General features: G+C 39.7%; 1 long non-coding RNA gene across 1 annotated transcript in view; it reads left to right on the top strand.

The window, feature by feature from the left end:
• The first annotated feature begins 349 nt into the window (after positions 1-349).
• Positions 350-22,758, top strand: part of LOC137332180 (uncharacterized) — an 83,415-nt gene continuing 61,006 nt past the window's right edge. The window contains exons 1-2 of the long non-coding RNA XR_010965612.1: positions 350-601; positions 16,307-16,406. This is a non-coding gene — a long non-coding RNA (uncharacterized lncRNA). The remainder of the gene's footprint in view (positions 602-16,306; positions 16,407-22,758) is intronic.

The raw sequence follows: 22,758 nt of genomic DNA, 5'->3' as shown, positions 1-22,758 counted from the left end.
ACTTCCTTTTTAGGTACAGTGCTGGGGTTTTCTCAGAATTTACGCTTGATCTAACACTTTTCAAAAGAAATAATAACTATAGTTCTAGTTTTCTTTTAAAGAACTTTATTCCTTATTTCTGATAAAAAAAATAAAGCTCCATGCAACTGAGTGAGATTTTTTTTGTTGAATATATAAGTAGTTCAACAAAATGAGCATTGGTCTGGTATCATGTCATAAGTTTTACATGAGCTGGGATATAAGGGGAACTTCCCACAGCTAATAATGCATCAAGACATGTGAATGGAATCCACGCTTATGCAAATTAGCAGCAAACTTTTCCTTTATATACACAAATGTTTACGAACTGGTCATGTATCATGTTCAATGTAGGTGTTCAGTAAACGAAAACACAAGGTGCAGTCATTTCATTCAAATGTATCGGCCAGAAAATGATGTGTAATGGGTGACTCTGGGGGAGGGAAAACTGCCCAATCATCCTGAGTAAGTTTTGTAGATGAAGATGTAGTAGGAAAAATGAAAGAGGCGTGGAAACTATATTTGAGGCGTAGACTGTGAGCACCTTGGTCATTGAAAGTCTCGGAGCTGAAAACGTGGAAAGGTAATTTGATGTTTTTTTGCATATACTGAGTTGGATCAGTACTGGTAAATCAGTTCATTAATAACAATTATTTTAAAATGTATTTTAAAAAAATATTTGCATAAGTTTATGGATAGGTTGGGGAAATGTTAAAAATGAAAATAAATATTTGAAAACAACACTAGTGTAAATTGTCACCTGGTGCACTCAGGTCAGTAAAAATGATAAGGAGTTACTATTTGGAAATAATTTACAAGGATTTAATTTGGCCCAAAATGTTTATGTTGTAAAAACGATGTTAAAGTACTATTTGTTGAAATCTTCAAGTGACTTTTGGTACAGAACATTTTAAGATTTATGATTTTTGTGTTATAAATAACTCAGTGTATGTACATTTCTTTTAATGTAACAAAGATTTGGAAAGCTCATCTTACAATGTGTCATAGCCTACAGATTTGTTGAAACTTATACAATAGCAAAGGAGAACCGGGCCATGACAATGTCAGATCCCTTACAATAGATATTATATTTTAATATGTTTGGTAACAAACGGTACTGTTAAAGTGTTTATGAATGGTTTGAACACAGTTCAGTAAAAAAATATTAATTTTGTAACAGAAAATCAATTAATACTAATAAATCTTTTACCATTGCAGTGTATTCCCATTTAAAGGAATTAAAAATATAATTTGAGAAATGAGAACCTATTGTAACATTTTAAGGTTTTTAATTTTAAAATCTCTACAAGACAATGAGAATTAAAAACACAGTGCACAAAATATAGCTGATTCACAGCACAACTATTAAAAAAATTGATAACTATTGTTATTCAAAGGATTCCTCCTGTGCTGTACCTAACTTAGAAATTAACAAAAAACATTAAAAAGTTTAACCAGAACATATTTTAAAAACACATACATTTCCAAGATTGCAACTCCCCATTTTTGACAACTTAAATCACATGTAATTCAACGGAAGGCTGTATGTATTTTTCGTATTCTGGGTTCACAGCAAGCACTCCTAATGTCGCACTTCACCCCGTGTCTCAATAATATCTGATTTGTCACCAGGCCTCTCACCTCACACGCGACAGAGTGAGCTCAGTGCTGGCGCTGGTGACATTTGCGAGATTGTTCCTACACCCAAAATTGCTAAATGTTAATGATTGCACTTTGGTACAAAACATTGCCAAGACTAAATAGAGTGTTTACAGCAAATAGGGCAGCAAAGCTGGCACTGTTCAACTACATTGTGAGAGGAGCAATTCTTGCAGTCAGCCTTCAGAAAAACTAAGTGTTCGTAGCCTTGATATTATTTGCAATATCCATTTCTGTAACTAACTAGCTAGCTCTCTACATCTATATTTTTATTATATATATAAAAAAAAGAATTTATAAAAAAAAACTTGTCCTCATTTCAAAAAAATGGAATTTCTTCATTATTAGGACTAATGTGCCCATATTTTAATAGCTTTCCTAAATTAATAATGTTATTACCCCCCAAAAATAAATTTGGACCAGTTTGAATAACATAAGATTGCAAATTTTCTAGTGCCTCACCCCAAAATTTCACCACAGTGTTAGTTATTGGTACTCGCCCTTCTTCAAAAGCCACAGAATTTCCACAGAGTTTTACACCAAAGACATTTTATGTTGGTAGCTGGCATGAAATGAGGAAGACAGGATTTACAGAACTGATTGCACAATTCTGAGAATATCAGCACTGATCATAGAATTATTGTAGTTTACAAATGAAAAATAAACATATGCTGCACACTGCCCACTGGGAAGGAGTAAACAAAATGGTGAGAATTATCCTTGGTCCACACTTATGTGTCTTATATTGACGGCTTCAGGGCTGCACTGGTAAGGCCCTGGAGACAAGCTGTCCAAATGTCGAGTGTTTGAAGTATGTGGTCTAGGCAATAAAAAAGTGGTAGAAAGTACAGGGTGTATGTTCACAAGCCAATGCCATCTTCAACTAAGGCTAATTATTGGGCTTTAAATTCCTATTCTCCCCCCACCCCCAACTCTGTTTTTCTCCGTAATTAATGATCCACTAACAAAATTGCATTCTCAACAATTGGCCTATTGAAAAGGCGTGTGTTCCAAAATTTTATGAGCAGGTTATTCATTACATTGAAAAACAGGCATAGCCCCTTTATTTTAAAGAGAAATTTTGGGCCCTATTATAAAATTGTTATTGGGAATATAAAATAGAATTTGCAAAGGTTCGTGAGAACTGGTAGAGCAACTTAATTTCTGTAATATCTGCATTAGACATTTAAGAAGACACCAGTTCAAAAAATAGATTTCTGTTGTCAATTAGTATAAAATATTACATGGGCACAATTTTTAAAAAATGTTTCTGTTGATAGAGTTGGAAACTGTCTCATAGGTCAACCAAGTTGAAAACAAAACTATTTGGTATTTTAAAAAAAGCATATTCATCATCAATGTGTGCCTAAATTAGCTACATCCCCATTAAATGGTGTTGACTGCACATAAAGCAAATAGTTACCATTTAAATCATTCCAACATCTTTATTCTGCTCAACGAAGAACAAAATTAGCCACAAAATATTGGGAAAATGGTCAATTTTAACTGTTAGATCACACTAGTTGATAAATAAAACAAAGTGTTCCCTCACTGTAACAATTACAGACAGTAATCATTAGCTGCAAACCGATATTAATGTGTCCTTTATGAGCACACTTTGTACAGTTTTTAGCATATTTGGTCGATACTAGAGGTCTATGGTAGAAACTTTTTACTGGCTGCATCAATCCGACCGAGAAGCCCCATCATTAATTGTATATATTAGATAAATTTGATTTACTTTTCAAGAATAATCAACAACATTACCATATTAGATCATGTTGCTGCAGCCCACCGATAATATGCATATTTACACATCAAAACCAAAAAAAGAGAAATTGTTGGGGTAGATTTTCAACTTGCCGCTCAGGCGCTGCGGATTAGCCGTCCATTATAGAAACCGCCCGATTTTTGTTTCCATTGCCCGGGTGGCAAGTTGAAACTCTACCCTATTACTTTATCAAGAACAACTGAACGACTCGATGAGTGTGTGAGCTATGCAGCCAAACAATTGGAATTCATTATATCACTGATTTAGCATGGCGCAATCACAAAGGCTAGATTTACCTGAAGATAGGTAGATCAGTGCCTCTAACATAAACATTTTAAGAGGAACAGAGTTACCCCTTTTCACAATAGTTGATTGGGACATACCCACCCCTTCTGCTATGAAAACAGAAAAACAGGTCAGTCAAAACAGAGAAAAGGCAGGTTAACATTTTGGGTATGTAACCAGAAATGTCATATTCTGTCTTTTCTCTTTACAGATATTGACTGACAATGTGCATTTCCAGCATTTTCCATTTTTATTTCAGATTACCAGCATTCCAATTTTTTTCCTCTTTCTATTTAACATCTGGCATTATAGGTTAACTAAAGCTGCATCTCAAAACCAGAAAAATCCATTCTGAATTACTTCACTGGCCTTAGATTACAAAATGTCTGCTCCACGTTACCCTTCTTTATCTCACTGCATCATGGATGACAACATGAAAGGGTTTAAGAAAATGGAGCCATCTACCTATAAAGCCTTTTACTGGTGCTGTCATTACAGTTCCCTTTTTAATATTAGTTTTACTAAGAACAAAAGAGAAACAATCTTCCAGTATATCAGACTAGTTATTGTTAAATACACTTATTCCGTGGACATTGGGAATATTTTTAAAAATTCATTTTTGGGATGTGGGCATCTCTGGTAAGGCCAGCATTTATTGCCCATCCCAGTTGCCCTTGATAAAGCAACTGAGTGGTGATACTTCAGGGGGCAGTTAAGAGTCAGCAACGTTGGTGTGGGACTGGAGTCACATATAGGCCAGACCAGGTAAGGAAGGCAGATTTCCTTCCCTAAAGGACATTAGTGGCCCAGTTGGATTTTTACGACAATCGAACAGCGTCATGGTCACTTTGCTTCTGATTTCCAGTTTTTTTTTAAAAACTGAATTCAAATTCTCAAACTGCCATGTTCTATGATTATTAGCCAGGCCTCTGGATTACTAGTCCAGTAACATAACCACTACACCACCATACACATTTTCAATGATATAAACTGTATTTTGGTAGGAATATTTGCATTTTGTGTGTAAGTAAAAAAAAAATTAAAGCTTAAAAGAAATAAATCTAATTATATTTACTGTTTTCCAATGAGTATCTCCAACATCAACATCAATATTACTCTACCTGAAGAGTGAGATGTCATCCTGAATTAACCCTCTCACATTTTTGTTACAATAAATTTTTCATGTTACTGGAGAGAAGCTTTTGAAGTATCTGCCCCTCAATTATGAATAAATGATTTAACAGCAATTATCTCACCAATATTCCCCTTTCTCCTGTGTACCATGGCAACAGTATAATTGTGAAATGCTCAGCTATTTGTGTAAGTGAAATGTTTCCTTTGAATATCTTATAGGTATCTAAGAACAACTGACCGTTCATTTTCTGTGCGAATGTTCTCCCTGTTTTCCCCCGATGGTGTTGACTCACGGTGGGGTATGATTGTAATAGTGCCTGCAGCCCTTTGGTGCATCACCACACTTTCATTCTAGAATAACAGCCCTGCCATTTCCTTGACTGCGCTTAATGTGAAATATAACCCATCACCACACAATCAATACCTGCTCACCGCCCGCTTAAAAACAGAACTACTTGCAAAAATCTGTTAGCTGATGGAATGGGCAGTAACACCACCTTTGAAACTATTGAAACCATTTCATCTGATGATTGCACTTTGGTACTTGTCAGTTAACAGCCAGGTTTTAGTAAAGGTTTTCTGTGCCAGCAACAATTTATATATGAATTCTGATAAACCATGGAGAAGCAGTCATTTGTCTTCAGTAGCTAACCTAAGTGGCTGTTTCTGGGCAGTCTGAGGAGGGCAGTGCAAAGTTTCAAAGGTGTAATATGTTGTTGTTACAAGATTAAAGTTATTAAAATCTTAAAACAGCATGTGATGAAACAAAAGTGACTATTTCACTCTGCGGACAAATCATGAACCACAACATAGCACCAGATAGCACAGGTCTACAAACAGTAAGATTTTCTTTTGAGGTTCCCCCTACCACACCCCATGGCCTGGCCCCCCCAATGAGGGCGTAATTCATTCTCACATTTCTCAGGTATCTACCAGTGCTACTTTCTAAGCAACTGCATGGTGGGTACAAGACCAATGTGGGTGATTGTCTTCCCGACTTTCTCTCTTTCCCTCAAGAAATCATTGTGTGGGGAATCTCAGACCTACATGTGGATCTTATCACATAGCTTGCTTTTCCTAAAGAGAGAGCGAGTGTGCGCGCACATGCTTGTGTTTGTGGTACTCCTAGGGCTACTGCCCTTTACATTTGTTAAATGGATTTTATCAATATTCCCAGGTTACAAACCTGTAAAAAAAAAATCAATAAAAGAAGGGCACCCTTCCTTTTTAGTCCTTGTATGGGTGGGCAAACAGCATATAAAAGACTTGATAATATATGGTATTTTGAATCTGTGTGAGTTCAAGAAAATCTGCACGCAAGCTGAGAATAGACAAATGTTCAACCAAAACACTTTGCTATTGATTGTCTAACTTTTTCCAAGTAGATGCTTGTAACATGGGTGGGAATAGTCACAAGACAGTCAAATAATTGAGGAGCTTGGGGAGTTTATACATTTACCCAGTAGTGAGCTATTGGCTGAAACCTAATTGAGGGGTCCATATGTTGAATAACGAAAAACTGGGAGTGAGTTAAAGGCTGTAACTTAATTGGAGGGTTCAAATGAAATCATAAACAATGAGGTCAAAGTCTCACTAAGGAGACATTACCAATGCTGTAACTGGCTATCGCAATGTTGTAAATTCTCTGGTATACTGACAGAATATTGGTTTCATTTGTGTCCTTTCTGTGCCTCCATATAAGCATCCTACTAGCTGCAGGGTAAACTAACAATTTTTCTAAGTGTAAGCTCTGTTTGAACACTGCTTTGTTTCTATTTTGCGGTTTAGGTAGGCTTATCAAGTCTCAGTCATTCTTCTATTAAACCTGACCTTTGTTGAAGTATCTCACATTTAAAAGTAAATGCAGTCACATTTGTTTAAATTACTTTGTTTACTGTGTTATTCTTGTACATCATAAATCTCACCCCAGGCATTTCTCTACGTTGACAGCTTTGCATTTAGCCAGTTCTTAAAAGTCTAAGGTTAACAATAGAATTGAATTTTATTTGGAGACCAAGATTCAGTGGACACAATGTACTTGAAAGGTGATCAACTGAATCTTTTAATCGTGCATAGAACTGGTCTCAGACCTTGTGCCAAACAATCGCTGCAATGATAAAACCTCGGATATATGTAGATTTTCACATTCATTGTCTGAAAAGCAAAGCGTTTGAATCATAGAGGACAGGATTAGGTATGTCTCTTATGCCCTCCACAGTTGAATAGACAGCTAACACCTACTGTTTAAAGAAATTTGCATTTATATAGTGCCTTTCACGTCCTCGGGACAGCCCAAAGCGCTTCACAACTAATGAAGTAGTTTTGAAATGTAGTCACTGTTGCAGTGTGGGGAAACGCGGCAGCCAATTTGTGCTCAGCAAGGTCCCAGAAGTAGCAGAGATAATGACCAGATAATCTGTTTTTTTAGTGGTGTTGATTTGAGGGATAAGTGTTGGCCAGGACACCCCTGCTCTTTTTTGAATAATGCCATGAGATCGTTTATGTCTACCTAAGAGGAGTGATGGGGCATCGGTTTAATGTCTCATCCAAAAGATGGCACCTCTGACAATTCAGCACTCCTTCACTAAATTATGTGCTTAAGTCTCTGGAGTAGAACTTGAACCCAAAACCTTCTGACTCAGAGGCAAGAGTGCTACCCCTGAACTAACACTGCATCTAGGCTCACACATAAAGAATGGGTGCTTGAGTGAAGTAGCCCAGGGCTATCAGTGACTGTGAAACCATACCTAGCAAGAGTCAGCATCTTCAGGAGAGGAGGGGTGAATTTTGGAACTGAAAAATAATGGTTGAAGTATTTTGTCCAGCACAACTATTTTTTAAAATTTTGGTCTTGATAGTATTCATCCTTTCACCAATGTTTTTTTAGGCCCTGGACTTCTGGTGCCAAAACGTCTGTCTCTTTCACCAGCCTCTGGAAAGTGAAAGCCATCCTCTTTCTGTCCCTACGCAGTGAGATGTCGTGGCCTCCACTCGATGCCTCTTTGCTCGGTGCAGCTTGGATCAGGAACTGAGCAGAATGGGGAGGGAAGGGGGAGTTTAAATCCGTATCCTCTGTAGCGCTGCACAATAGTGCTCTGACACATTGTACATCTTACTAGCTCTGTAGAGTAAGAGTTTACTTGATGTGATCAGCAACACAACATACATCTGGCATAAACCACATCTGTCTTCTCCAAACTCCAACCCCCAACCCCCGCTCCCAAATTGCTCAATTCTAAATCAAAATCAAAGAAAGCAAAGGGGGGGGGATTTTAAGTACCAGTGGGTTTCTCATGGGAATCCACTGTTTTCAGTTAGATTCTTGCCCATCTGCAGCAGAATGAGGCCATGGGAATTTTAACCGCCCAGCCTCATTAATATGCCATCGGCCGACTAGAGGAGATCAGCCTGTGGAAATTTGGGCGGCTCTTGGCTGCTCGCCGTCACTCGGGTAAGCGTGGGGGCCAGTGTTCTGGAGGGGTGGGGTAGGGGGGGGTGCGAGGGCATCTCGCTGTAGGTGGATCCACAAAGGAAAGTGAAAAACTTACCTTGAATGGCCTCTTCTGATCCTCTTCTCACTGGTCATTATCCGTCGGGAAAGCTGCAGCGGATTCCCCGCTCTGGTCGGAGTTAAAAATATGTGGTCGGGGCCTAATAATGCCATCAGACCACGATCTGCTATTTAAAGAAGTACCCTGCTGCCTTCAGGTGGGTGCCTTTGCCGCCTGATCAGAGGAGCAGGTTACAGGTGTGACATCGATGGGTAAGTCACCCAGTCAATTTTAACAGCCTGCCTTCTCAATTTCTGCAGGGCAGGCAGAGTTAAAATCGACCTGAAAATTACAGAAGTTTATGTTGCAACAGGCCTGTGAGTAAATTCACCAATCCCACACTAGCAACAGGGAGCCGCAATCGAAGGGAGGATGGGTCAAGAGAATTGTTATAGCCCTATCTCTGACCCGTGCTCCCTTTGAGTGTGTCTGCCTGCCAGGAGAACAGGATCAATGAATTTAACCCCCAGTTTCTTTGGTTACAGAAACCTTTTCCACCAGCCTGCACATTGCAGTTAGAGTTTTCAGAGCAGGGTTGGCTGTTTCAGGAACACAACCCGCCTACAAAAAATACTTAAAAGAAATAAATAAATAAAACCTCTCCATGTAAGATGATTAATGCTCAGCTCAGACCAATCAGTTTAACTTCATCTGGAACCACATTTGCAGGCTACAGTTACAGCTCTACACCAACTCTTTTTGGCTGCAGATGGCTTTTGTTAAAATTGGCAATCTCATTTAGCGAAACCACAAGGATAGCCAGTCTATAAAATAGAAATGTCAGACCAATGAAGTGGGAGGAGATACTCAATTGAGGATAGAATCATACACAGAAGGAGGCCATTCAGCCCATCGTGCCTGTGCAGGCTCTTTGAAAGAGCTATCCAATTAGTCCTACTCCGCCGCATCTTTCCCCACAGCCCTGCAAATTTTTCCTTTTCAAGTACATATCCAAGGTTGGGATAAAGCTATATTGTTGTGGTAGCACAGAATGAACTTTATCCTGCATCTAAATCACGTACTGCTCAATGGAAAGAATAATTCTTCTGGGCTGGCATCCTTCACATTAATTAGTGAGATAGTTCAACAAATAAATAGGATGGGGAAAAAACACACTTCATTGTTCTGAAGATCACAGAGTTTGTAACGGCTAGTTACAGAACACTAGTGGAAGGAGGCTGTCATCTTTGCTGATGTGAAAGACCAGATTGACCCTCTCTAGTTTCCCTCATTTTGTTGAAGAAATGCCTCTCGTTTTGGTTACATTTTGCTCAGACAGTCCGAATTCAGAAACAGAATCTGTGCTATATTACTACAACCCAGTTGCTCAGTTTAGTTATAACATTTGAGTTGTAAAATCTTAATAGTTTTGATCTAAACTAACCCAAACTATAAGATTTTGTAACTCTGTTAAATTGTTTCCTACTATGGCTGAGGAAAAGCCATTGTGGATTAATCATTGAACAATAATTGAAATGATGGATTTGGACATGGGGTTATCACCTTCTGACAAGTCCAAACCAGAAACGGGCAAAATTGTGGAGGGATCATAGCTTGAGTTCTGATGACTGGTGATAAAAATTCTTTAAAAACTTCAAAAAAAATGAACAACTAATGCCTCCACATCACAGAAGTAAGTGGATCCTATGTTATCCATCATAATGGAGGGTAGACTCCTGGTGGATAATGGAAATGGGAGGATAATTGAGAGCCTCTATATTTTTGGTCATACATGTGCGGTAGAGAAATATGCTAGGTATGGGAATGAAGGCATCATAAATAACAAAAGAAACATTGTGTAACTCATTCATGTAATGCGAAGCTTTGTCCTGTGAAAATTATGGTGGATAACCAGGATGGTAAATAATTGGAGTCAGATCAATGGAAGTTACACCACAAGTAGGGAAAAGGGCTTCTAATTTGAATACAAAAGCTTTTGACACTTTTTGTGTCAAGTATACCTTTTAGAAATTTCCAGACACACCAACTGACTCAACAGACTTTATCCTAACAGGCGGTAATTCTAGTTGCATGATAGATCATTAATATGTGGCAGTACAGGAGTTGGGCTGGGGGTGGAGAAGAGAGAAGAAAGAAGTAGAATTGATCCCACATGTAACTGAGCTCCCTATCTCAAGTACGTTGCTTTAGAGGTACCAAACAAAGGTTAAACATCTCCCCATAGGGAAGGGAGAGGTGTTCAGGAGAACCGTAATCCTTGTGCCCCTATCAGATACCTCCTACTGGCTGTGATTGGCTCAGTGTCACACCAGGCAAGTAGGTCAGCCATTCGCCATTTTGCCTGCGGGACACGCATCGCACAGGAGGACGAGGAGAAAAATAGGGGAAATACCTAGAATCTCTGCAGCAGCAGAAGCATTCAAAAGCTATGCAAATGAGGTGAGAGTGATGTCTCCATGCATTTTCCCTGGTCTCTGCTTGATGTCCAGAAATAGTGGGTCATTGGCCTGGCATCCAGACCTACTCGGAGCAAAGGGACAGGCAGCAAGATCATGAAGACCAAAAAAAGTAAATGCCATCTTTGTCCTGTGGCTAGTAAGAAAACTCTCAGGCAAGAGGCCTTCTAGCTGCTGTTTTTGGACAGCATAACTAGCAGCCATTACTGCTCCTGCACGCTTCTCTGGCCTGTAGCAGTGGTTGAATTTCAAGGTTCAAGGCCATGTCTAGGGGCGGGCCTATGCCTGGGATATGTCAGGCCAATTCAAATGAACTGAACCCAGAATTACCACCTGACACACCCAGGCAAGGGAGGAAAATCAGCTCTATATGTTCCTTTACCTTACTTCCATCCTCTGAAGGCGCTTTTGATTCCTGTTCCAGAACCTGCACTGCCCGAATCCTAGATCTGTAGCACAAAAGGTTAAGTAAAGAGCAGTTATTTACTTTTCCAAGTTAATTAGAACTTTCCTGCATTTTGTGAACTGATATTTTTCTCTTCTTCTGGACTTAACTTGAATTACATCCTCTTGACTAAGAGGGCAAATCCACTACCAGCCCATTGTAACGAGAATGGTCTGGGGCAATTTGCTGTCCAACAACATAATTCAGAAAAAGCTCATCCTGCAATGTAGCTACGGACCCTTGGCTCACCAATCCCCAGCTTCTGTTCTACCTTCCGATAAGCAAGTTCCTCAAAGAAATTCAAGAATATTTTAAAAAGTGGTTGTTAGATTCTGAAGAGGGCTCTGGGAAACAATGCTTGTTTTTTTAATTGTGGAATAGTTTTTCCCAAGAGGTTTCTTCAACTACTCAATTAGATAGAATTTGTATGGTAGCTTTGAAAGTTATTTTTGATTAGTATATAAAAAATAATTAATTACAAGAGAAAATTAGTTTACAAGTACCAAAAAGTTAAAGAACTGAAGCAGCGTTTCAACAGGTCTATGTGTATGTGCTGTAACAACAGTGCTTGGAAAATAGCACTGTACATTTGTGGGGATTGACATTGTGTTTCTCTTTACACATAATTGCTCTGACAGGGTACAGAGACTGTCATTGTACATGGAACACAGGAACAGGAGTAGGCCATTCAGCCCCTTGAGCCTGTTCCACCATTCAATTAGATCATGGCTGATCTGTATCTTAACTGAATCTATCTGCCTTGGTTCCGTAACCCTTAATACCCTTGCCTAACAAAAATCTATCAATGGGTTAGGAGTCAAAGAATTTAATGCATGTATGCTGTCAATTCCTTTACAGTAACAGGGACTGCTAAACTTAGGAATAATCTGAACTTAGTTCTTCCCTAAACAGTCAAATGGGAATGCTTAACTTCAATTCCCCCTATTGATAATGCAACAAAATGGGTTGCTACCTTTCAGAGCTATAAAGAGCCACTATTGCTAGGTTCACACTGAGCATTTGAGTTGTAAACGGTATGCGAATGGGTAACAGCTAGCATAACAGGCCCATATTTTTTGAACCGTTTTCTCTCCTCTACTGAATCGTTGAATCCTGTCCCTCACCCAATTGACCATCTTCACACATGACCCTGGACAATGAATGTTTGCAGGGTTTTCAAATGTGGGAAAGGGTGTTATAGTGGAGTCCAATCCCACCCTCGCCTGCATCCACACATGCAGAGTACCCAGCAGGGATCTTTGGTTACAAAGCAAGCAGGAGCTCGGACCTAATTTCTCTTCCAGGGACACTGAAGCTAATTATAGCGCCCTTATTGTCATCTTAATAGAGATTAGCAAACTCAGCACGGATCTGGACCTTCCTGGTCTATAACATTCACTAACAAAACAAGAGGTGCTGACTTCCCACGTTGAAGAATCACTATTACTAGGTATTTGAAGTGGGCAGTATGGGAAAAGGAGTTGGCTATCATAAGACAGTGCCTAATTCTGTTCTGTAATTTGATCTGCAACAGGAAGTATCAGCAGGAAAAAAATCCCCATTCCCAAGTTTAAACAGACAAGATGCCCCAAGGCTTATCATTAAGCAGACATGATAAATTATTACCTGGGAATGATAGCAAATTATCACATTTTATTCACCACATAGTAAGATAATCAGTATTCAGACAACTGATAAAACATGTCATACATCATCTCTACAATTGTAGCATAATTAATATATTACAAAATATGCTTTAATGAAGGAATATTAGTTAATAAGATGTTGTCAAAAGGATAAATCTTGATTTTTTTTTTCCCCCAACACAGCCATATTATTTTAAACACCTACAGAATTAGGGATTATCTTTCATAATCGCCTCCTAGTTTTGTTATGTTGCTCAGTATTTTTTTCTTGAAACGGCTGACGGTTGAATATTCTGCATTTTAGTCACTTTGAAAACTTGCGGTCTACGGCAGTTATTTTACTTTTCTCAGTGTATTTTTTTTCTCCGCTGCATGTATTACTCATAGGGTGCTGAAAGCCAGTAATTACTAGCCCAGCTCTATTCTTCTATTATTACAATTATTTCAGCATTCAGCAAAGCATTATTGAACATGAAGATTGATAAAAATCCATACAAAATATTCTTTGCAAGATTGGGTTCTCTTTTAAAGCTGCTGCAAGTCATCCTGTTTAGGCGTTTAGTATTTAATAATGACCTGCTCTGTTTATAATACTGCAGTAAAGAGCCAGCTAAATATATATTGGAAAACAAACAAGTCAGAAAATCCAAGAAAGAAAGAAGTTGCATTTGCATAGCGCCTTGCATGACTTTAGGGTGTCCCAAACCACTTCACAGTAAATGAAGTACTTTTGAAGTGTAGTCACTGTTGTAATACAGCAAGATCCCATGAGCAGCAAGACCATCAATGACCAGAAAATCTGTTTTAGTGATGTTGGCTGAGGAGATAAATATTGGCTATGCCACTGAGAGAACTCCCTTCCTTTTCTTGGAATAGTGCCATTGGGTCTGTAACAAGGGCAGGCAGGGCCTTGGTTTATCACCTCACCCGAAAGACAGCACCTCTGACAATGCAGTACTGCACCGAAGTGTCAGCTCGGGTCATTGAGTGGGTCTTGAACTCAAGACCTTCTTACCTCCACTGAGCTAAGGCTGTCACCTTTAGAGAGAGCATCTTTCATAGTCCATTCTTCACAAAATACTTTTCTATTATTTGAGGCCATATTCATTGAATAAATAAAGGAGAAACAGAAACCAAGGCTGCATAAGTAGTGGATCAGAGTCCAAAGAGCTTTTCTCCTTCTCTCTTCCATCCTCCTTTTCCTCCAGAGACCCAATTTAAGAACTAAAATTAAAAATATGAGAAGTGCACTTGGTTCAGTAAACCTCATTCCCTCCACAAAACATGTGCAATTATCCCTATTATGGACTCCACCCAGCCTGCCCAGTTTTCTGAGAGAGGAAACCAACCCCAGAGAAAACCTTCAAGATAATAAATCTCTGAAATTAATCCGACTCCCCAATGTAATTGAGTAAGACTTCACCATATTGATCTGATATTACACCTACGCTATTCAATTCAGTTGCATTCTATCGATGACTCACCCGTGGTGCCAACAGCACATGTTCTGTAAAGAATTTTATGTCTTTATAATCTTCACACTAGTTCCCAATTGGATAATTAATTAGGTCTTTTTAAAGAAGAGTTAAAATAATATACAAACTTCTTTGAATTTAGGACCAATGGTGGACTTAATTGCAATTTTCCATTTACTTGCACATTCTGTCTAGTTTACAAAACTTTAGATGATACAAAATGTTAGGAACTGTTTCTACAAATTTATTTCCAGTGATAAGATTGAGTGGTGCATGGTGTTTAAGGAGCTGGTTGATAGATGCTGCTGCAATGTGAAACAGTTGTAGAAATCACTCACAGCAAGTCTTCAGGAACCACAGTATGTTACTGGAGTCATGCAAAACTTTGCTACCTGTATCCTAACTCGCACCAAGTCCCTTTCATCCATCACCCTGTGCTCGCTGACCTACATTGGCGCCCGGTCCACCAACACCTCGAATTTAAAATTCTCACCCTTGTGTTCAAAGCCCTCCATGGCCTTGCCCCTCCCTATCTCTGTAACCTCCTCTAGCCCTAGAACTGTCCAAGAACTCTGCGTTCCTCCAATTCTGGCCTTTTGTGCATCCCCGACTTCCTTCACCCCACCATTGGTGGCCAAGCCTTCAGCTGTCTAGGCCCTAAGCCTCTCCACCTCTCTCTTCTCCTTTAGGATGCTCCTTAAAACCTACCTCTTTAACCAAGCACTTGGTCACCTGTCCTAATGTCTCCTTCTTTGGCTTGGTGTCAATTTTTTGGTCTGATTACGCTCTTGTGAAAGGCCTTGGGACGTTTTACTATGTTAAAGGTGCTACATAAATGCAAGTTGGTGTTGTTATAAACTGTGCCTGTAGTGAAGCCATGAACTTTTAATTGGCAGAAAGTAGAATTGCATTATTAATGGTTCTAATGCCAACAGTGCCCTTTAAGGAACATCCACTCCTTTAAACACAAGTTTATTAAAGTTATACTGATGCAATTGTGTAAATCCAATCATAAAATAATAGGTGAAATATTTCCTTGACTGAAACGGAATCAAATTTTGGGTTTTATCCCACTATGAGGAATATTATACAAACTATATATTATGCAATTCTGTTCCATTGAGCAAGTCAGGCATAATTCATGAACTGCCTCGTGCAGCAAACTTTTGAAAGCAAATTATCTGGTTATTGAGAATTTACAGGGCAATGTCTATTTTGGGTGTACAATTTTTGGAATGCTTTTAACTGTAATGGAACATTTTTTGAAATCTAACATTGCAAACTGTAAGATGGGATGGGGGATAAGAGGTGTTAAGTATCTCCTTAGAAGGAAAATATAGTCTCCTGAGTTACATCATGATCCAAGAAGCTATACCGAGAGCTTTAGAATTGCTAGTTCAAGGCAGCTTGTGAGCAGACATTTTGTGTAGAGTTCCCTCTGATGAAGTTACAGTCCAGTGAGATCATAGATAAGGATTGTCGCCATTCATGTCATCGTATCGGGGAGGGGTTACACAAAATATCTGCTCTCGCACTGCTTATAACCAGCAGTAACAAGCGATGGCTGAGGCATTGGCAAGCATAGAGGTAACATCTAGGATTATACGCCAATTCAGAAGAACACACTCCCCCGTAACTGAAATTTGCAGCTACTACTGTTGAGGGGGCAGCAAGGAATCCAGCAAGTACTCAGGTATTTTCTCCTATTCTCCCTCCCCCGCTAGCACAAAAGAAATAGAAATTTATCAAAAATTCAGTCATTGGAGGGGTTAAATAAAACAGTTTAAAATGCTAATATATTATGAGAAAAGTGTTCAGAGTGAATTATATAAACAGACTATACACTTGATAAGGTCACAAGCAATTCATCAAAGAAAACTGTACCTGCAGCTATTGTAATTACAGGGGCTACATGATGAAAATAGACTGATAAAAAATGACAAGAACCCTTAGAGACTTCGAGAAGAGTTGGTCCAGCCTGAGGAAGAAGTAGGTCATTTTGCCTGTGAGTGTCGCTTTACATTTATATTGTAATGAAACACACCAAGTGATTGAATTGTATAAGTGAGAATGTATGTGACTCATGGCCTGAATTCACGTGTGTGTGTTGAAACACAAGCAATCATTTTTGTCAAGTAGTTTTCATTGTTCCAGTTGTCTATTAAAACCATTAAGACATGCACTATAATTATTTTTAACCAGTTGACTTTTTCGACTGCTGAAGGGGCTGTTGCTTTGTTGTAGAGCTACATGCAAGACATTTATAACTGTGCATGTAATGATGTTAGAATCTGCAGAGGCCCCCTAGGGTGGGCTCTGATGTAAATGTTGTGAATATAAATAAATACTGAGCAATTGGTGTGGAAACAAGCAAAACAAATATCACACTGTTATGGGCTGAAGTGCAAGTATTTTGTCAGCATTCCACAATTTTAAGGTGTTGACATCATGCATTGTAAGCAAAGTATTGGCACCATTTGAACCCTCACAGTGAAGGAAATGTTCTTTTCAAATGGTGGAGATGTCTGAACATATATTAAAAAAAGACTTGCATTTATATAGCACCTTTCATGACCTCAGGATGTTCCAAAGTACTTTACAATCAATGAAGTACTTTTGAAGTGTAGTTACTATTGTAATATAGGAAACGCAGCAGCCAATTTGTGCACAGCATGCTCCCACAAAGAGCAATGAGATAATATCAGTTTTTTAGTGGTGTTGGTTGAGGGATAAATATAGGACACTGGGTAGAATTGCCCTGTACTTCTTCAAATAGTGCCATGGGATCTTTTACATCCGTCTGAGAGGGCAAACGGGGTCTAACGTCTCATCCGATAGATGGCATCGCCGGCAGTGCAGTGCTTCCATAGTACTGCATAGAAGTATCAGCCTAGATTATATGCTCAAGTTTCTGGAGTGGGACTTGAACCCACAACCGTCTGACTCAGAGGGGAGAATGCGACCGCTGAACTAAGGCTGATAATCTTTTAGAACTGCACATCTACAGAAATTGTAATCATTCTTACAGTTTATATGAATGACAGAAATAGACATTAAAAGGGACACTATCCTCAGAAAAAGTTTGTTTACACATGAAAAATGTTTGCCACACATCCCTCAGAATGACAGAAATCACATTGAAATGTCTCTTTACTCTCCACAGGCTGACAGGCTTGTCAAATATAGTCCATGGAGTAGGACTTAATGTTTTAAGGTCATTGTAGACCACAAACAGAGGTAGATTTTTCTCCTGATAATAATTTGACCTGGTGGTAGAGGCAAAGATAGGCTATAGGGAGCCGACAACAAGGGTCTAGAAAATTAGATGGACCAGTGACTTGGCAATAATAGAGGCACTCTGCAGGATTAAAACATTTGCATGTAATTCATAAGGGGACGACTTTCAGCTCATTTGATCTCATCCTCTCAGACCCAACTTATCATCTTACTATTTCAGCATCTAGCTGTTGTGACCATCTGTACGATGGCACCAAGTTAGAAGCTGAGCTGTTACAGTAGTTTTGGATTCTTGCCACCTACCACTCTTTGTCCATCAATAGGTAGGGATTGTATTCTTCCTGAACACCTCCTCTCCAAAAACTGCACCTGCAATTAATGCAATTAGCTTTGGAAAAATACTAAAATGGCCACTTTAGTGCATACATTGTCGGGCAGATATCTTCATATTCATTTTGTTAATTCACCACTGCCAGGGAAAAAATAACAAAGTGTGTGGTGTAAAGATCACTGCTGGTATATTGTTGCTCAACACATTGATAGAACAATCCAAGTGACGAGTGTCTCCCCGCTATTTTAGTAACAAAGCCAGGAAGAAAGGTCAGAAAATGTGCATTGATATTCATAAATTAAGTGCAAATTGCTCTTAGCCAAACATCAATGAGGCACAGTATAGTTGATTTTAAAAATCAATTAATTTGAGACAGGTCACAAAGATTTTTTTATTGGGAAAATCCTACACCTTTGCCATTGAACTATCATTAATTTCTTCTCTTCTTCTCAGAACAGGCTATTAATAGATTATTTTGGCTCGGCCATCTAGGGACTGCGGTAAGGGAGGGCAAAGGGTGTAGGATTCCTACATCGGTCAGGTATGCTCTTTTCTGCTTCAGTCAAGGAGTAGCATTGAAAATACCTATGGAGCTAAGAACAATTCGTAAGATTTCCTAGCACTCGAGTCCATATCCTGGAAACTCCTGTAGGCGAGCAAATCAGAGTTGGCAGTGTGTTGTGAGTAGTTTCGAGTTTGCACTCACATAGCTGGTTAGTCCAGTTACTTGGGTTTATATATTTTGATGACATAGCACGAGCTCCCGCTCCCATGGCAGGCTGCTTAATAGAATATTGGCATCAGATCAACAACTGACAATTCATTTAAGTGGCTGCAGTTGTGATTTAAACTGCTGCATGGCTCTCACTATATCAGCGCTCCGCATCCGTGCCCGGGTTCCTGACAGGAGTTATTAGCCAGTTGGTGAGGGGATAGCCTTAGTCCCCCAACAGCCAGCCTGCTACCCAATGGTCTGAATGGAATAGAGTGGGTATTGAGGACTGGCGCAGTATGAAAGTCTTGACAACTGTCAGGAAACTGGGCACAGACCAGCACAGCTCGCTGACTGTGGTCACAAACATTGTGAACATTGATCAAATGGAAACCCTTACTGTTGAGAAAGGGAGCTGGTTCCTGATAGGGAACAAGCAGGGCTATGCGCGTGCAGTGTATGGTGCCCTGCACCTGCAGGAATCCAGCAAACCGAGTAAACCCCAGTGCTCTTTCTTCCTGCTTGTCAGCCTCCATGGGGAAGGTAATGAACTGTTGACACTTCTCATAAAGAGTGCACCAGTGACCTGCCAGATGGCCATGTGCACAGAAAACTGACTGATATTAGTGATGTCAGCAGAAGCATTTTGGCAGGAACGAGAGGCATAAAAACTTAGAGCCACGGTGACCTTCACTGCCACAGGCAGTGCAGTGCATGCGCGAGTGTGGAGCTCCAATTCTCACTCTTAACAGGTGGCACAGGTAAGTGACCATCTCCCTGTTGAAATGCAGCCGCCTTACACACTGTTCTTCTGTGAGGTTCAGATATGATGTTTCGTTCCTGAATACCTGCAAGCTGTAAGGCCTCCTGTGCCCTTCCGTCTTGTGCAGGTCTTTGCTGCCTCTCCTCCTCCTGATTTGGGAGCCTCAATGGTAAGCCCAGCAGCATTCCCAAATTCAGTAATTCAGAACAAGCAAATTCTGTGAAAAAGTTCTTGCCCTCCACAAACTCACTCTGCAAAGTATTAAAGAGAGAAACACTTGTCAAAACATCCAAAGACCTGGCCTAAAAGTACCCTGCCAGCCTAAAACAACTAACCAGAGATCTGCCACGGTGGAGGTGAGGATCCTTTTGAATACCACTTGTGAAAGCTGCTTACTGATTGTTCCTGCCATGATTTAGTGGGCGAATTAAGTGACGTTTCAGGCCGCATGGATTGATGAATTTCAATTTAACGAAAGAATCCTGATTCAGGCGCAGGACCCTTAGCATATTTAAATGTTGCCCGTGCTTGTTGCAGGCGACAGCCATGGTCGCCTATCAAGCGCCCAGACCAATATGACGTCGTGTGCAGTCTTCTGGCATGGAAAGTCGCGCTGCTGTACTGGACTTGATTGCGCCCATTTTGGACACTGAAAACATGCGCGTGCATCACAATTTCTCCTCCCCCCACCCCCCGGTTGCTGCTGTCACGTAATTCCTACAACCCAATTGATCAAGCTCCTGCCAGCAGGCCTAATCCAGGCTGGGAGCTTACTGTGAATATATAATAATAAGACTGACCATTCCTAGTTCATGAATGCGCAAAACTCGCAGCAACCTGAACCCTAGGATTGTCACATCATAAACAGAAGTGGCTTTAAAATCAGCTAGTTTGTCAAGCAGCTGATAAAGACTGTTTACTTCCTTCATTGAGTTGCATGGTGGAAACTTAAAAATTAAGTTTTGGATTTCATATTTACCAGTAGTTGCATACCTAATGAACTGGAAGCTTATTCCCAACACAGTTTACAAATACAATTCAGCACCTAAGTATAACTGCATATTTCTTTCATCTTCTATTAAAGTAAACATCAGCTATGTGAATTGATTTGCTACAAATTAGGATGCAGTGTGAATATATTTATATACGTAGGAATAGTAATCCTGGGCTCAAAGTATACAGGGCTGTTGTTCTGATGATCCTGCTTTATGCTTATGAAACTTGGACAACATATTCACGCCACATTAAGAAACTGAATCACTCTCACTTAAACTGCCTGAGACGAATAATGAAGATCAGATGGCAAGGCAAGATCCCCAACACTGAAGTTCTTTTAAAAAGCTGACATCCAAGCATAAATGCTGATCATGAAACCATGGCTACAATGATCAGGTCATGTGGTGTGAGTGTCTGGTGAACAAATCCTGAAGATGATCTTTTGTGGTCCATTGAGAACTGGGAAGCAATTTTGTTGTGAACAGCAAAAGAGATCTAAAGACTGCTTAAAAGCTGCTCTGAAACAGTGCCAAATAGACGTCCATAAGTGGGAACAACTTGCTCAAGATAAGAAAGCGTGGCAATAAACCATCCATGATGCATCTCCTACTATGAGGTCTGTCACATTGCTGATGCTGAATGTAAACGGCAACTGCGGAAGTCTCGCTTGAAAAACCAAGACTCCCAAGCAAAAACTCACTGCAAAAAAATGAGATGATATTCTGGCTGTCTTCTTGGATATTGAACGATGACGAATCTTGAGTATGCTGGGTAATCATTTGTTCTGTATCTAGTGTATCTCTGTCCGATGCTTGTAAATCAAGGTTAAGTCTTTCAAACATAGTGGTCTTCATGCTGCACTGGTCAAGATGTCTATTTACATTACTGTGGTGCAACCCTTGCCTGTAATGGATACTCAAATCTGCCAACTGGACTCTTCTAGTATCCTGGCAAACATTCATCCCTTATCCAACCTCACCAAAACAGATTGTCTGGTCATTTATGTCATTGCTGTTTGTGGGACCTTGCTGTGTGCAAATTAGTTGCTGTGTTTCATTACATTACAACACCAAGTTATAGTCCAGCAATTTTATTTTAAATTCACAAGCTTTCGGAGATTTTCTCCTTCCTCAGGTAAATGTTTCAAGATCTCCTTGAAGCCTACGCATTTATACATATTGAAAAATACATGGTGTTTACAGACTGCCCCTGCAACTGCCCGTTGCCAAGGCAATCACCGTGTTCAGACAGAGAGGTGTCATCTGCAGAACCCCCGAATACACATTCAACAAAAAAACAAACAGGGAAAAAAAAACAGAGAAAAAAAAAAACACAGAGAGAGGCAGAAACATCCGGAAGGCAGAGAGAGCCAGCAAATGACCCATTATATTGCAAAATCGTCGAGCAGAAATTGATAGCCAAGTTCCGCACCCATGAGGACGGCCTCAACCGGGATCTTGGGTTCATGTCACGCTACACGTTACCCCACCAGCGAACAAATGTTATCTGTTTTTAATATAATGGGTCATTTGCTGGCTCTCTCTGCCTTCCGGATGTTTCTGCCTCTCTCTGTGTTTTTTTTTTCTCTGTTTTTTTTTCCCTGTTTGTTTTTTTGTTGAATGTGTATTCGGGGGTTCTGCAGATGACACCTCTCTGTCTGAACACGGTGATTGCCTTGGCAACGGGCAGTTGCAGGGGCAGTCTGTAAACACCATGTATTATTCAATATGTATAAATGCGTAGGCTTCAAGGAGATCTTGAAACATTTACCTGAGGAAGGAGAAAATCTCCGAAAGCTTGTGAATTTAAAATAAAATTGCTGGACTATAACTTGGTGTTGTAAAATTGTTTACAATTGTCAACCCCAGTCCATCACCGGCATCTCCACATCATCATTACATTACAACTGTAACTATATTTCAAAAGAACTTCATTGGCTGTGAAGTGCTTTGGGACATCCCAATGTTGAGAAAGACTCCATATAAGTGCTTTCGGTGAAAATATTTGTTGCTCTCTTTCTTTCTTTTAATTGTATACTCAAATATAATGAGTAACCAGCCAGATTACTAGGTGGACTATTCCACCTCAAGTTGTTGTTTTCTTTTTCTAACCTACGATAAGCAAGTGTTCCTCATTTTGAATTTGTTACAAAGCATCATTGCTAGATTTGTATACCATGTTGACCCTATTCCAAAATCATTTACTATTGTTGCAGTAATCACATATGTTCAATTATTTTGTACACCACAGCCAAAATGAAAGAGAGGCAGGCAGTGTGGTCTCAGATTTTTGCCGATGCCACTCCACAACATTTCTTC

Source organism: Heptranchias perlo, chromosome 14 (assembly GCF_035084215.1).
Source record: "Heptranchias perlo isolate sHepPer1 chromosome 14, sHepPer1.hap1, whole genome shotgun sequence".
Classification (NCBI taxonomy): Eukaryota; Metazoa; Chordata; class Chondrichthyes; order Hexanchiformes; family Hexanchidae; genus Heptranchias; species Heptranchias perlo.
The sequence above is the reverse complement of the archived record's forward strand: the minus strand, read 5'-3'. Positions and strand labels throughout refer to the sequence as shown.